Source organism: Schistocerca nitens, chromosome 1 (assembly GCF_023898315.1).
Source record: "Schistocerca nitens isolate TAMUIC-IGC-003100 chromosome 1, iqSchNite1.1, whole genome shotgun sequence".
NCBI lineage: Eukaryota > Metazoa > Arthropoda > Insecta > Orthoptera > Acrididae > Schistocerca > Schistocerca nitens.
In genome coordinates this window covers 1,026,852,950-1,026,870,452 of record NC_064614.1, presented here as the reverse complement: position 1 = coordinate 1,026,870,452, position 17,503 = coordinate 1,026,852,950, and the positions used below count along the sequence as shown (strand labels likewise).

General features: G+C 38.2%; 1 long non-coding RNA gene across 1 annotated transcript in view; it reads right to left on the bottom strand.

The window, feature by feature from the left end:
* Positions 1–607: 607 nt before the first annotated feature.
* Positions 608–17,503, bottom strand: part of LOC126196587 (uncharacterized) — a 131,560-nt gene continuing 114,664 nt past the window's right edge. Inside the window, exons 2-3 of the long non-coding RNA XR_007539074.1 lie at positions 9,352–9,522; positions 608–1,584 (exon numbers count right to left, since the gene is read on the bottom strand). This is a non-coding gene — a long non-coding RNA (uncharacterized LOC126196587). The remainder of the gene's footprint in view (positions 1,585–9,351; positions 9,523–17,503) is intronic.

Sequence of the window (17,503 nt, the reverse complement as noted above, 5' to 3'; positions counted from 1 at the left end):
TTGTTGATTCTGCAATAGTGTTCTGATCTGTTTTGTGAACCAGGTGTAATCAGTTTCATCTTTTATTAAATTATTTTTTATAAATCTCTCAACTGATGTCAATACTATTTCCTGGAATTCAAGCCACATCTGATCTACACTTGCATAGTTAGTTAAAAAGGATTGGCAATTGTCTTAGAAAGGCTGCTATATTACTGATCTTCAAGTTGAGGAATCTGCAGCCTATATGGTTGCAGAACTACCTGAGCCTCTGATTCAGGCCCTCCACATGGCCCTGTACCAAAGGTCCACAATCAGTCCTGTAAATGATGCAACGGATGGTGAACAATGCCTTCAACTTGCAAACAAGACTGTGTAATCTTACCCTCCCACACATCATCATTAAATTCCAATAGTCTCTTCATTATTTTCAAAAGCTTTGAGAGGCATAAGATATACAAAGGAAAAACTTTTTATTTATCTTCATTTTCTCTTCTTGTTGGCTCCAAGTATTGCATCTAGGGGTACATTCTTATGGCTGAAATTTTGATTTAATGTTGTGGGTTCCTGATGACTAAATAACTGATGAAGATTTGACTGTATATTTCTTGAATTTTATTGTCACATTATTAAATATCACACTGTTTTTATAATTTCCACTTAATATTCCAAATTACATTGTTAGTGTCAATCACATAAATATATCTCCATCAGAGGCATGCCCTCTTCTACTACATTCTGTGATACATTATTCCAAAGAGTTTACAAAGGAAAAGAATGTACAAACTTTCTTGACAAAAGAAGAATCATCACCAAGATATAACATTATTTTATAAATGAATCCAGAAATAAATTTAATAATTAATGTTAGATTTTGCAATCAATAATATGAATTTTAAGTATGCCAGATATTTCTAAAAGAAGAATAATTCTAGCCTTACATACAGAGTATTAATAAATTAATTTATTGTTACAGATTTTAGCCTGAAATATAATACAACGTACACAAAATCAAATGAAATTCTTTCATTGAAAGAGCTGAGACTGTTCACCTATACCAGATTCAGGATTAATCCTGCTATCGGCTACTTCTATAAAAAAAGGTTATGTTAGAAAAAAGGTGTTCCATAACAATATCCCCCTCACAAAATTTGGAAACATAGTGTTTACAATATTTTGTGACAGACTAAGGTTTGCCAAATATAGTACAAAATGATGCTCAGGATAACAGACAGATATACAGAAGTATATGATACACAGAATATTACATACTGGTTTAAAGTTACATAGTGTATTGGAAAGTTGATCTGCCTACTTAAAAAAAAAAGGGGGGGAGGGAGAGAGAGAGAACCATGCATTTGTGATGAATAGCACTGTCTTCAGCAGTCTTGGCTAACAATTCACAAATATCAGTCACAACACAGATCCAGTTGACAGATGCTCAAATATGCTACCCAGCACCTATGATCTCTTGGAAGTTGACTGGTGCAGCATGGTACAGCCAGCCATATTGGAGTGTAGGGAGTGGATCCACCCACATCTTTCAGTTTCTCATTACACACTCCAACAGACAGGCAACTTCCTGTCTAGCAAACACATCAAATCCTGAAACATTGTTTTGTGTACTAAATACGCTGTTCAATATCTTCTTCACATCACACGATATATATTCTCCTTAGTAACTTTTCAAAGTCAGTTATATGGGATTTATATCAGGTGAAATTAAAATGTGTTCACATATGAAATATTAATATTCAGAGTTAAATGCAATGAAAAGAATGGACTAATAAGGTATTATACACAGATATGCTCAGATACTATTCCTAATTTTTTTTTTTTTCCAGCACAAATCATGAATATTGTCCCTTTTCAAAACTGTAAAAAGATCTACCCATTTAGTCTCATGGCACATATGTATCAAATTCTAAAGCACAAATCTAGTACAGAACACAACTGTATAGTGTATCATAGATTTTAACTCTGTCAATAAGTAAGTCAGAACTTTAAAAATCTCAACATCTTACATATTAAATTCCGGACAAAGAAAACACAATAATGTAGTTTTATGAATCTACAGATACATTTAAACTCAGTCAATTGATAAAATAGAACTTTAGAAACTACATGATCTTACATACTACATTCATGACAATTGAAAAAGAACAAACAAACAAAAATTAGATACTTATGGATCGTGTCTATATGCTTTCCGTTCAGTGATATTGGGTAATCCAAACATCTTCTTAGATTTAGGATACACAGGTCTGTATGCATTAGGACGTGGATTTTCATGAATCTTGTCTGGTCCAATATAAATATAGAAAAATTTCTTTATCTCAGATGTCAACACTTTAGACTTCTCTTTGGCATTCACCAACACAAGATCTCCTACTTCAAACTTAGAAAATCTACCTTTACCATCATGTCTCTGCTTTCTCCTGTCCCCTTGTTTCTTCGTCATTTCCCTAACACACTCGTCCCTCTCTTGTGGTGACAGTATTTTACATGGTGGAAACTCAACATTTTCAGAAATAAAGTTAGCTGGTCTGCAATTAAACATGATTTCAAATGGTGAAAAACCCACTGAAGAATGTTGTAAGCTGTTCATAATTTCCTCAAATTACTGACATAATCTATCGAAATGGTATGATTCTTTTCACAATATGTTCTAAACAGTCTTCCAATCTCTCTCATATATCTTTGTGCAGAGTTACTTGAAGGATGTTACACTGAGATTAGAATACGCCTTTTTTTATGATCAACAAAATATTTCCAAGCTTGTGATGTAAACTGAGAAACATTATCAGATAAAATTGTTTTAGGAACACCTACCTGATGAAAATATGTGTTCCCAGACTTCGAGATGGTTTGTTTACTGGTAGCTTTTCTAAGAGGAAACAGCTTCATGAACTTCAAAAACACATCAACCAGCACAAAAACACAACAAAATCCACTCTTAAACTTAGGTAGAGGTCCATAAACATCCACCGACATGAGATCTAGGTTACTATTAGGCAACGTGTCTTGCATTTGACCTCTACTTGTTTGGTTACTTACCTTCACTCTTTGACATCTGTCACAGCTGGTGATCTTCTTCTTGACTCTCCCACATATGTTACAAAAACAGATGTTTTCCTGAATCTTTTGTGAGCATTTGGTTGATCCACAATGACCAAAATTCTCATGTGTATAAGTCATTAAAGTATCAATACACTGTTCTGGCCAACATAATTTCCAATCCTCTGAGTCAGTCTTACGTCTGCTGAATAAAATACCTTTGTGTACCTTATAATACTGCTCAAACAATGGAAAATCCAGGATGGAATGTAACAATACCAGAGAAGGAAAGTTACTACTCACTATATAGCGGAGATGCTGAGTTGCAATAGGCACAATAAAAAGATTCACACAATTATAGCTTTTGGCCATTAAGGCCTTTGTCAGCAGTAGACATACATACACACATGCACACACACACACACGCACAAACGCAACTTGCACACACGTCTGCAGTCTCAGTTCTCTGAGACTGCAGACGTGAGTGCAAGTTGCGTTTGCATGTGTGTGTGTGTGTGTGTGTGTGTGTGTGTGTGTGTGCGTGTGTGTGTCTACTGCTGACAAAGGCCTTAATGGCCGAAAGCTATAATTGTGTGAATCTTTTTATTGTGCCTATTGCAACTCAGCATCTCCGCTATATGGTGAATAACAACTTTTCTTCTCTGGTATTGTTATAATACAGTTCTGTTTTTTCTCCTCCTTTCTTACCCAACATTCTCTTAACCAATTTCCAGTTTTTAACAAGATTTTGATACCTATGGATGTCTTTGCAAGTTTACAAGATATATTTTTCTTCCTTCATACCTTTCACGTACATAATTTTAAACTCTCTCTCTCCTTCTCCAAAGTTGTTAGATGATTCAGTTCCTAAAGATAGCCTAGACAAAGCATCAGCAACTACATTTCCTGTGCCCTTAACATATCTGATTTCATAATTGAACTGCTGTAAAAACAAGGCCCAACAAGTAATTCTGTTATGGTACAGCTTACACACCTGAAGATAACATAATGCTTTTTGATTAGTATAGATGATGAATTTGTGGCCTAGTAAATAATTTTTGAATTCATTGAGTGCCCAATGTGCAGCCAAAAGTTCTTTCTCAGTTACAGTATATGTCTTTTCATGTTTCTGCAATATTCTACTAGCAAATGCAAGAGATCTATGTTCAATAACACCATCAACTTCAACCTCCTAAAATAAATAAATCGCTACTGTCTGTCATAATACAAAAAGTAAGAGTCAAATCTGATCTGAACAGTATCTGACTTTGACACAATTGTCATTTGATTTCATTAAAAGCATCCTGACACTCCTGATTTCAGTCCCAAACAGTATTTTTCTTCAAAAGTTCATACAAGCATGGAGCATGCATAGCTCGGCTGCAACAATATTTTCTATAAAATTCAGTCTACCCAAAAGATGATTTAAGCTGTTTTTTATTGTGAGGACAAGGAAAATTAGCAATAGCATCAAGTTTCTCTTTATCATGTGCAGTTCATTTTTCAGATATAATATGTCCTAAAAATTTAACTTATTCCACACCAAATTTACACTTACCTATTTTCAAAGTCATACCTCCTGATTCTAATTTTGAAAACACATCTCTTAACACATCCAAATGTTGTTCCCAAGTCTTTTCAGTGACTAGAATGTCATCAACATACACAATTATTTTTAACTCACTTCACTTCCTAAGACAGAATCCAGAGCGCTTATGAATTCATCTACAGATATAAGAAGCCCAAATGGCACCACACAATAGTGAAAACACTTACCCTCCATACAAAAATGCTGTATACTTTCTAGAATTCATTTCAAGTGGGATAATGGTGAAATCCAGAGGTCAAGTAAAAACTACTCATGTATTTTTTACATAATCAAATTTGTGTAACAGCTAATCCCTATTCTCAGGATGACCATTCTCTCCAAAAAGAAAGTTATTAAGATGTCTAGAGTCCCAAACAATTTTCACTCCATCATTTCTCTTACCTACCACAACTAAAGGATTATTGTAAACACTCCTACTTCTCTCAATTACATCCCATGTTCCTATTTTCGGAATTTCTGTCTCTACATCTTTCCTTTTTTAAAATTGTATATTATATGGCTCGATAAAGAAAAGTTGATGGACTTTAAGGTAAAGTATGCACTGATAGCCTTTGACTTTCCCTGGTTTCTTACTAAACACATTTCAAAATTCCAATAACAAATTCGTAAGTTGTTCCTTTTGTCTGTCATTAAGATTCATAGCTTCCCTTAGTTTAGAATCTACTACACTTTCAAAATCCTCATCCTCAGTCTCATCAAAATCTATATCATCAAACACCTGGTATTCATTTTGGTTCACAATGTTTTGCAAACAGTTACCACTTTTACCACAATTTAAAATACAGAAATTAGTTTTCATATAAGTATTACTTTTAGGTTCCAAAATAAACAATTATTGAGCATTCCATCCAAAACAAGCCTCAACTATCACTATCCAATCCATACCAAGAATTATATTTTCTTCTACACTAGGGATCACTAAGCATCCATGTTCAAAGGTTTTGTCTTCTATATTAGACTTCAAAAGTACCAGAGATTTTATCAATTTACTTTGCTTACCTGTAACTCCTCTTACCTTTACACCTACAACATGTATTTCCACAAAATTCTTTCTGTATTTAATCTTGTCTCTAAACTGCTCAGATATATCACCAGTCAGGCTACCAGTGTCAATCAAACAGTTCCCTTCCCACTTAAGAATCTTAATTTTAATGTAAGAACATCCAAATTCTGAATCATCATCTATATTATTAGACACTTAATGTAAAAGATCACTTTCAATTTCAAGAAATGCTACATCCACACTGTTTTTGCAGGGTTTTATCAATTTTACTGGTATCATAGCTTTTCTTTGGTTACTCATGTCAACATATGAAGACTGAAAAACATTCAATGGGTTCCGTAGCACAACTAACATCACTTATTACAGAAAGAACACAAAATATACAACTATCAAAATTACACTTCCTACTTAGATCTTATTTCACTTTTTTCCACCAATTTGGATACAAATTTTGACTAACCATAACTAACGTATTCCAGAATGCACATTTATCCACGTTATCATGGTCCCAAACAAATTTCAAAAAATTTTCACCTTTGTTCTCTAGGCTTACAGGTAACTCTCCTTTACTGTTTGGATCATTACTCTGCATAACATTAATGAAAAACTGCTTTGACTGGACTGGTATTCCATGACTCTCACTTACATCATCACAAACATCACTTACCTTCGCAAATAACTCTGAAACTTCATTACTCTTAAACTTCAAAAAAACCTGATACCCATCATCATCATTATCATCATCATCATATTCTTCCAAAACTGCTTCATCAATAACATCATTAACAACACAAGTACTGAGCAAGGTGGCACAGTGGTTAGCACACTGGACTCGCATTCTGGAGGACGATGGTTCAATCCCACATCCGGCCATCCTGATTTAGGCTTTCCATGATATACCTAAATCTCTCCAGGCAAATGCCAGGATGGTTCCTTTGAAAGGGCATGGCCAACTTCATTCCCCTAATCCGATGAGACCGATGACCTCGCTGTTTGGTCTCCTCCCCCAAACAACTAAACCCAACCCAAACAACCAACAACACAAGTCTCATCACCATCAATGTCATATTCCTCACATACATTCATTTGCAATGAACTACCAGTCTCAGACTTACCAACCTCAGTCATTTCACAGCTCTCATTCACATCTGTATCAAAAATACCACCTAATTCAGATCCAATACAGTCATCACCTGTTTCACATATATCAATAACACTGTTTTCTGACCAAGAGAAGAAATCATTAGTACACACTACATCAAAATTATCATTATTCTCACACTCTGGTTTGCGAATGATATCTACATCACTATAATTGAACGTAGTATTCCAAAACTTTTGATCAAAACATAAATGAGAAACCTGATGTTCCTTCTGTCCAACTTCAGAGACCTGTGCCACATTATTTATACTGTTATTATTGTCTAAATGTAAGTGTAAATTGGAGGTCCTGCACTTGTTGCAATTGAGGCAGACCACTGTTTCCTGAATAGTTGCCTCTATGATTGTTTTTCCTATTGTATTGCCCATAGTTATCACCATTGTTCCTATTCTGTTGGTGTTCAAAATCACCATTCTGCCCCCTAATTGAAGTTACCACTATCTCTGTTTCTGTAGTTGTTACCATTGTGATCTATATCATTATGATTATTATGGTACATGTTTCTTTCTACTGCCCTATCCAGCCTGTCAACATATTTCACTAACTGTTCAAGTTCAAGGCAATTGTCAGGTCTGTGTACTAAATCAACCTCTCTGGTAATTTCCTTTTGATGGCATCAATAAAGTAATTTTGTCAAATGACCTGTCAAGGTGTGCTAATTTCTTAAGCTGATTCTTACAGAACTCTTTCAGGGCGCCGTCCCTATTCCCATAATTTGGACCATTCAGAATGTCACTTTTAATTCTTCCTTATTCAACGTCTGACCAAAATTTATTTAAAAAACGTTTTTCAAAACTTCGATATGCCTCCCATTGACTTAAATTTAGATTTACCCAAGCAGAGCTTCACCTTCAAGACATCTTTTAACAAATTTAATCTTTTGATCCTCACTCATGCCCGACACAAAACCATCTCCACAGTGGTGTAGAAAATCCACTGAATGTAAATTGTCTGATGGAAAAGTTTTGATTGGAATGTTGGACCATGCAATACCATTATTTGAATAAAGATTTTTGTTAATACAATTTTCCTGAACTACTGAAATTTTTTGATCTAAAGCTTTTACATTAGTTAGCATACTGTTTCCAACATTTAATATTTTTTGATCTAAACTACTAAAGTTCTGTTCCATTTTTTCCTCTATGTCCTTCTGTTGAACTCTGACATCATCAACATTTTTTGTTTGTTATGCAGATTGGGCCATGAACTCGTTTCCCAAAACAATAAATTTATGTTCTAATTCATCATCTTCTTCATTCACACTTTTTAAACTGTCTGATAAGCCTTTTTTAGATCCTGAACCTGCTGACTAAGTTGGTCTATTTGGTATTGTACCCTGTCCATTTTATTATTGTTTTCAGTTCATATTTGTGTTAACTGATCAGTAACTGTACTCAGTTGTGCCAAAAATCAACTGCATAACATCAGTTTTAACTGTTTCTTTGCTAATTACACTTTCACTTGGTTCAAACATGTCTAGGTTATGTCCTACATCTTTCACTTGATCACTAATACCCTCATCTCTATTCATTTTATTAGCAATCACATGAGTCACAAAACAAAACAAAACAAAAAATATATTATTTCATAAATACTTTGTATTTATATTTTTTCTTATTGATGTCCCTTGTTGTAGTTGTAAAGTCCTGTTTCAATTCATCTGATCCATCACTGTTAATATTATCTTGTCACTGTTGATACAACTTTGTTGGGCAGTTCTCAGTCTCCTTTTGTTGAGTGATGGTTATTTCATTTATATATAAACTGTAAATGAGACAAATCCAAAATCCATTCTTCTTCTGCAACAGACAAAACTTCGTTATCACTCAGCAGATCATAGCTGACGTCCACACTTGTAAACTTACCTTCCCACACATCACCATTAAATTTCTCTTTATCTATTCATTATTTTCAAATGCTTCGAGAGGTGTAAGATATACAAAAGAAAAACTTTTTACTTATCTTCATTTTCTCTTCTTATTGGCTCCAAGTCTTGTGTCTAGGGGTACAATCTTGTGGGTGAAATTTTGATTTAACATTGTGGGTTCCTGATGACTAAATAACTGATGAAGACTTGCCTATATATTTCTTGAATTTTAGTCTCTGTCACGTTTTTAAATATCACACAGTTTTTCCAATTTCCACTTAATATTCCAAATTACATTCTTAGCTCTGATCACATAAATGCTTCTGTCTCCAACAGCATGCCCACTACTACTACATTCTGCGGTACTCATAATACTGAAAAGACTTTACAAAGCACAGAGTTTACAAACTTTCTTGACAAAAGAAGAATCATCACCAAGATATAACATTATTTTATAAATGAATCCAGAAATAAATGTAATAATTAGTGTTAGATTGTGCAATTAATAATATGATTTTTAAGTATGCCAGATATTTCTAAAAGAAAAATAATTTTTGCTGTATGTACAGAGTACTACCAAATTAATTTCTTTTTACACATTTTAGCCTGAAATATAATACATCATATACAAAATCAAATTAAATTCTTTCAGTGAAGCAGCCAAGAATGCTCACCTATATCAGATTCAGTATCAGCTACTTCCATAAAAAAAGGTTATGTTAGGAAATGGTGTCCAATTACAATTGGCAGCTGCTATGTTGCACAGAGCTGTCTACTTGTGAGTTTTCCTTTGAGGCTATTTACAGGAGAGAGTTTATGCTTCTAATTCCCATAACAATGATGAGCTGGAGGATAAACATTCAATGAGAAACCAGTACAACTGATAATAATTTGCATAAAAGGACTATGAATGTGATCAGTTGAACACAAAAGTACATTGATGGAAAGGGTGATAACTTTGATCACATATTCTGCAACAATAAATTTAATAAAGACAACATTTAAATAACACCATTCACAAGCTTAAGCCCAACATAATATACCAATTCTGTAATGGTTATATTATGTGATTCTTTTATGTCACTCACCTTGTATAAAATTTATACATTAATGCATTTGAAAGATATATTAGAGAATATCTATAGTACCTCTGCTTCTATTCAGCAAGTGAATACATGAGCTGCAATAAATATAATTTGTAACTTACTTTTCTTAAATACATATAATTTGTAACTTTTGTAATTTATAAGATGTAGGCCTATTTATAATCTTGATTACTGTTTTTTGTAAATAATAAAGCCCAGTACCATTTTATATATTGTACTACATATAATCAAAGGCTAAATAAATAAATAACTTAATTATCAATCAGTTCGGTCAATAAGGAGTATGATACTGACCAAACACTTGAGTGGAAATAAGTGAGGTTAATCTGCCAGGGCCGAGGTTGAAATACAGTTTCTTTTGTGAAATTCACAACATTAGCAATGCATTATGATCTGCACTGGATAAACAGTTGAGGACCCATTGCCTTTTACTAGCATCTGTCAAGGAACTGAGGAACTGGAATGTTTTCTTTGTAAGAGAGATTCTGAATGAAACATATTTGGCTGTAGAAAGGACAATGCATAACTTTTCATTGATTATCTTAGCGGGGTAACCACAATGTACTATAAATCACATGTGTCTACAAGATGGGTAGCCAGTGGTGGTTGCTGTGTAAGAGCACAAGAGCGTGTGGACACTAACTTTCAATACCTTGTGGATTTATTGATTATTTTTCTTTGAATGCTGTTAAACGTAACATAGATGCTGCAATCTGAAAGACAGAGCACTTAAACCTACCTTGCTACTGCTACTCTAGACTTTGTGAAACTTGGCATCAGGGTCGTGAGCACACCTCCAGTCGTGCATGTGTTAAGGAGCTTTTGTGCATGTGGAACTTGCATGTCGAAATTTCCTTACAGACCAAATACGTACAGATCTGGTAAAAAATGTGCACGGTTCACTATGTACTCAGCCAGCCCTTGCCACTCAACTAGAAGTTTATGTCAGTGCCACCAGGTTGTAGCACAGTGTGGCAGACTTTTACCCCGTTCGCATAGATCCTGGTAGATGATAGCACATTCCTCAGATATGCTAATTCCCTCACTATATACTGCAGTAAAATTAGGTTGGAAATCAGTATACGTTAAAGCTGTACTGACAGTAAACCTATTTTGTGGGTTTCTGAATGAGTTGTAGTATACTAAGTTATGAATTTTATCATGCAGTAATCCATTTAAGTCAGAAGGGCCTAAAGCACATCACTGTCAATTATGAGATTGTAGCATTTATTCATGCTTCTGAAATCTGTTGATCTTATTGTAAGTCAGGTTTATCTATGCTGTAGGCCCACACGGTATACATGAAAATTTACAAAAAGCTTTATTACTGGTTTCTCTGATATTCATTTAAATATGGGATCAACAGCAGTGTGCTTTAGGCCCTTATCTATCTCAGCATCTCATTTGTGTTCTAATTGAGTCATCATGTTGGTAGACATTACTACTTAAGTTTAATCATTTCCACAAATGGCAGTTTGTCTCTGGAGTTGGTTGTTTACTGCAAGGAAATTGGCTTTCATGTGCAGTGTAAACATTCTCATTCTGGGAACAGAAAAGTAAATTACCATGAAAAGTTAGCTGCAAAGGAAGTAGGGCCTCTGAGAATAGATCCTTTGATTGAGGGAGTGACGAAATCAAATAAGCTTGACTACAAGCAAACATTTAGCAAGGAATTGTACAGTTAGCCCTAGTTGTTGTGTGGATTCAGCGTAAGAATATCTGATTTTCAGCCCCCAGGGGGCTCACAGTTCTTTCGTGAGTTCGTGCATGGCGCACATGGTGTTGCGAGCTATTGCAGCCAATTCTTCCTTCCATGACTACACTTTCTTCACCCTGCCATCCCTCCCTATCCTTGCTCCTTTCCCGTTGCCCCCTCCTTCCCCTCTCCCGGTGTTCTGACTTATATTGACCTGGCTATCCATCTAGTTTCCTGTATCGCTAATAATTCTGTTCCTTCTGTGTGTTCTTCCATCCTTTTCAGCATTTATGTCCCGGCTTGATGTTTGACCTCCACTTCAAAATCTCCTGTCTTTAGTGTGAGCCATTTGAGGAAGAACTCCCTCCCTAACATCTATGGTGTGGATTCCTCTCCCCCCTTCCTCCCCCTCTCCCTTCCCCGCTGGAGCCTCCTTCCACCCTGCTAGATCACCAGCATGTGTAGCCAGTCCATGTGGTAGGGCTGTTACGTAACCATATGGCTGAGCCCCCTGACAACACAGGGATCACACTACTGATACCTGAGCTGTTGCCTCCACATGTATGCCAAGGAGTGGTTGCTTGTCTTCTTGGAGCTACGGAACTCCTGGCAGCATCTGCTATGGCAGACGGCCCTTAGTGTGGCTCGGTGGTGCCCATGGTCAGAGTAGGTGATATCTTGGTGAATGAATCATATCAAGCTGTAAAAATCTGGCTGTCTCTTCGAGTGGTGAAGGATCATTGAATGCTGCTTCATATGACCCGGCAACCTTCCCTTCCCTGTCTACACCATGGGAAGAGAGCCAGGCTCTTTTCCCATTACCTGGTCTGTACTGGGATGGATGGAAACATATTCACTGCCACAAAGCCATTGATTTTTGGGGAAAATATTAAGGACAAGTTTGGTGATGTGGAGTCTCTTAGTAAGATATGGTCGGGCTCCCTATTGATCTGCATTCGGGAGGACGACGGTTCAATCCCGCGTCCGGCCATCCTGATTTGGGTTTTCCGTGATTTCCCTCAATCACTCCAGGCAAATGCCGGGATGGTTCCTCTGAAAGGGCACGGCCGACGTCCTTCCCCATCCTTCCCTAATCCGATGAGACCGATGACCACGCTGTCTGGTCTCCTTCCCCAAACAACCAACCAACCCTATTGATCAAAGCTTCTTCTGTCACCTGGTCCACAGATCTTCATGCCTGTAATCATCTTGGCAATGTCCCAGTTTCTATTATTCATGACCAATCTATGAATATGGTCCAGGGAGTGATTTTTCACACAGACCCCATTCTGTAAACTGATGAGGAACTCCGGGCTAATCTGGAGTGGCGGGGCGTTGATTTTGTTCGACGTGTGCAGAAGAAGGGTCACAAAGACAACCGCACTGATACTGGCACCTTCATTCTGGGTTTTGATGGAGATAATCTCCCAGAGAAGATCAAGGTTATGTGCTACAGATGCAACGTGAGGCCGTATGTCCCTCCACCTATGCGTTGCTTTCGGTGCTTGCGTTTTGCGCATATGTCTTGCCGCTGTGTGGTGGATCCTCTGTGTGGTGACTGCAGACACCCATTCCATGAGGGAAGCCCCTGTGTTCTGCCACCTGTGTGTGTGTGTGTGTGTGTGTGTGTGTGTGTGTGTGTGTGTGTTAACTGTGCTGAACACCACTACCCTCACTCACCAGATTGCGCAGCTTTTTTTTTTTCTTTTTTTTTTTCTTCATCTGTCTTCTGACTGGTTTGATGCGGCCTGCTATGAATTTATCTCCTGTGCCAACCTCTTCATCTCAGAGTAGCACTTCCAACCTAAACCTACATCCTCAATTATGTGCTGGATGTATTCCAATCTCTGTCTTCCTCTACAGTTTATGCCCTCTACAGCTCCCTCTAGTACTATGGAAGTCAGTCCCTGATGTCTTAACAAATGTCCTATCATCCTGTCCCTTCTCCTTGTCAGTGTTTTCCACAGATTCCTTTCCTCTCTGATTCTTTGTGGAACCTCCTCATTCCATATATTATCAGTCCACCTAATTTTCAACACTTGTCTGTAGCACCACATCTAAAATGCTTCAATTCTCTTCTGTTCCAGCTTTCTCACAGCCCATGTTTCACTACCATGCAATGCTGTGCTCCAGACACATATTCTCAGAAATTTCTTCCTCAAATTAAGGCCTGTGTTTGATGTTAGTAGACTTTTCTTGGCCAGGAATGCCCTTTTTGCTAGTGCTAGTCTGCTTATGATGCTCTACTTGCTCTGCCATCATGGGTTATTTTGCTGCCTAGGTAACAGAATCCTTTAACCTCATCTACTTCGTGACCATCAATCCTGACATTAAGTTTCTTGCTGTTCTCATTTCTGCTACTTTCATCTTTCTTCAATTTACTCTCAATCTATATTCTGTACTCATTAAATGGTTCATTCCATTCAGCAGATCATGTAGTTCTTCCTCACTTTCAGTCAGGATAGCAATGTCGTCAGCAACTTGTTTCATTGATACCCTTTCACTTTGAATTTTAATTCCACTCCTGGACCTTTCTTTTATTTCCATCATTGCTTCTTTGTTGCACAGATTGAACAGTAGGGGAAAAGACTACATCCCTGTCTTACACTCTTTTTAATATGAGCGTTTCACTCTTGGCCATCCACTCTCATTATTCCCTCTTGGTTCTTGTACATCTCCCTATAGCTTACACCTATTTTTCTCAGAATTTTGAACATCTTACACCATTTTACATTGGTGAACACTTTTTCCAGATCAACAAATCCTATGAATGTGTCTTGACTTTTCTTTCGTCTTGCTTCCATTATCAACCACACTGTCAGAATTGCCTCTCTGGTGGCTTTGCGTTTCCTAAAGCCAAACTGATCATTCACTCACATCCTCAATTTTATTTTCCATTCTTCTGCATATTATTCTTGTCAGCAACTTGGATGCATGAGCTGTTAAGCTGATTGTGTGATAGTTCTCACACTTGTCATCACTTTCACTCTTTGGAATTGTGTGGATGATATTTTTCTGAATGCCAGGCGGTATATTGCCAGAATCATACACTCTACACACCAAAGTGAATAACTATTTTGTTGAAACTTCCTGGCAGATTAAAACTGTGTGCCCGACCGAGACTCGAACTCGGGACCTTTGCCTTTCGCAGGCAAGTGCTCTACCATCTGAGCTACCGAAGCACAACTCACGCCCGGTATTCACAGCTTTACTTCTGCCAGTACCTCGTCTCCTACCTTCCAAACTTTACAGAAGCTCTCCTGCAGGAGATTTTAGAAATTCTGATGGAATATTATCAATCCCTTCTGCCTTACTTGATCTTAAGTGCTCCAAAGCACTTTTAAATTCTGATTCTAATGCTGGATCCCTTATCTCTTCTAAATTGACTCCTGATTGTTCTTCCATCACATCAGACAAATCTTCCTCCTCATAGAGGCCTTCAATGTACTCTTTCCACCTATCCACTCCCTCCTCTGCATTTAACAATGGAATTCCTGTTGCACTCTTAATGTTACCTTTCACTGAAGATGGTTTTGCCTTTCCTATATGCTGGGTCTGTCCTTCCGACAATCATTTCTTTTTCGATTTCTCCAAATTTTTCATGCAGCCATTTTGTCTTAGCTTCCGTGCATTTCCTATTTATTTCATTCCTCAGTGACTTGTATTTTTGTATTCCTGAATTTCCCTGAACATTTTTGTACTTCCTTCTTTCATCGATCAGCTGAAGTATTTCTTCTGTTACCCATGGTTTCTTTACAGTTACCTTCTTTATACATATGTTTTGCTTTCCAGCTTCTGTGATTGCCCTTTTTGGAGATGTCCATTCCTCTTTAACAGTACTGTCTATTAGACTATTCTTTATTGCATATCTACAGCCTTGGGGAACTTCAAGAGTACCTTGTCATTCCTTAGTATTTTTGTATCCCACTTCTTTGCATATGGATTCTTCCTGACTAATCTCTTGAACTTCAGCCTTCTCTTCATCATTACTACATTGCGATTGGAATCTATATCTGCTCCTGGGTATGCCTTACAATCCAGATTCTGATTTCAGAATCTCTGTCTGACCATGAAGTAATCTCGATTGGAATCTATATCTGCTCCTGGGTATGCCTTACAATCCAGATTCTGATTTCAGAATCTCTGTCTGACCATGAAGTAATCTAACCGAAATCTCCACATATCACCCGGTCTTTTCCAAGTATACCTCCTCCTCTTGTGATTCTTGAGCAGAGCATTCGCTATTACTAGTTGAAATTTATTACAGGACTCAATTAGTCTTTCTCCTCTCTCATTCCTTGTCTCAAGCCCATATTTCCTGTAACCTTTTCCTCTAATCCTTCCCCTACAACTGCATTCCAGACCCCCATGACTATTAGATTTTCATCTCCCTTTGTGTATTGTATTACCCTTTCAATACCTCATATACTTTCACTATCTCATCATCTTCAGCTTGCGATGTTGGCATGTATACCTGTACAAGAGAGAATAGACGATCCAAGAATACAAGTCCCTGAGCACCTGTCTTATGCTGAGGCTTGCCAAAAGTATGAGAGACTCCATCCAGTGGCACTATCTTCAACTTTTACCTCTGTTACTTCATTTTCTCCTCTTACCTCTTCCTTACCCCAGTCCTGCTCCCCTCTCCCCACCCCCTCCCCTCAGGTTCCACAACCTCCCCATCTGGGAGCCGCTCCCCCTTCCCAGCCAAAGAAGTGCCTCCCTTTTTCAGCACCTGCCGGTGATTGGGCTCCCTCCCAGGACACCTCTCCCCCGTGTCTTTCAGGTCGGAAGACTCCTACCACCGCTTGGCCACAAGACGCACCATCTGTGCGCCTGCTCTCTTTCGGTTCCAAATCTTGCAGATGCGTGTACTCCCTCTGTGTTCTGCCCTCCTCCACTTCCAAGAGAGCAGAAGAAGAAACATAAATCCCAAGACAAGGCCCCCCCTGGTGCCATCTCCCCCCTTGCAACCAGAGTCTGACATCCTTATCAGTGATGACTAATGACTGAGTGACATGACCTCCTCTCAGCTTCTAATGTCTAACCTGGATTCCTGCCACACAGCCATCCAGTGGGATTGCAATGGACACTGTCGTCACCTACCAGAAACTCAACACCTTGTCTCCTCCTGTTCTGCATTCTGTCTTGTTCTTCGAGAAACTCATTTCAATGATGACCACTCACCAACATTTCGTGGATATTGGGCATTCTGTTGGAAACTTGCTGGCCCGGGGATAGCATCTGGTGGGGTCTGCACTTTGGTTCGCTCTGATGTCATTAATGAATGGACCCCCTACATACCAACCTTGAAGTAGTAGTGGTTCGGGTGCAAATGACTCCGCCAATCATCATTTGTATGTCTAACTTCCTGTAGGTAGGCCACTTCCTGTAGGTAGGCCACTTCCTTATGTTCCACTGTCAACCTTAAGACAGCAACTCCCACTCCCATTTCTCCTCCTTGGGAACTTCAATGCCTACCACCCGCTGTGGGGGGGGGGGTGTCACTTCAATGGATAGGGGTCTCCTAATTGGCCAACTCAATTTGTGTCTCCTTAATGATCATTTCCCAACCACTTCAGTTCTGGTCATGGCACCTTCCCTTCTATCAATCTCACGATCTCCTTCCCTGCCCTCATGGTTTCCCTACATTGGTCATCCCATGATGACCTTTGTGACAGTGACCATTTTCTGGTGCTTCTACCATTCCCATGCTGCTGCCAGGCAGACAGGCCACCACATTGGGCATTCTGCAGGGCCATTGGCCTTTATATACATCTGCTGTGCACTTTGGCACATACCTCTTGAATTCCATTGATGCAGTCATGCAAAGTGTCCCTGCCACCATTCTTCATGCTGCTGGCATTTCTGTCCTCCTATCCACAGGTTCCCCTCATTGTCGACCGGTATCCAGGGTCTTCAACTGCATTTGGCTCATGGGTGTTTTGCCGTCACAATGGCAAGACAGTATAGTTATCCCCATGCTTAAGCCCAGGAAGAGCCCAACATCTTTTGACAGCTACC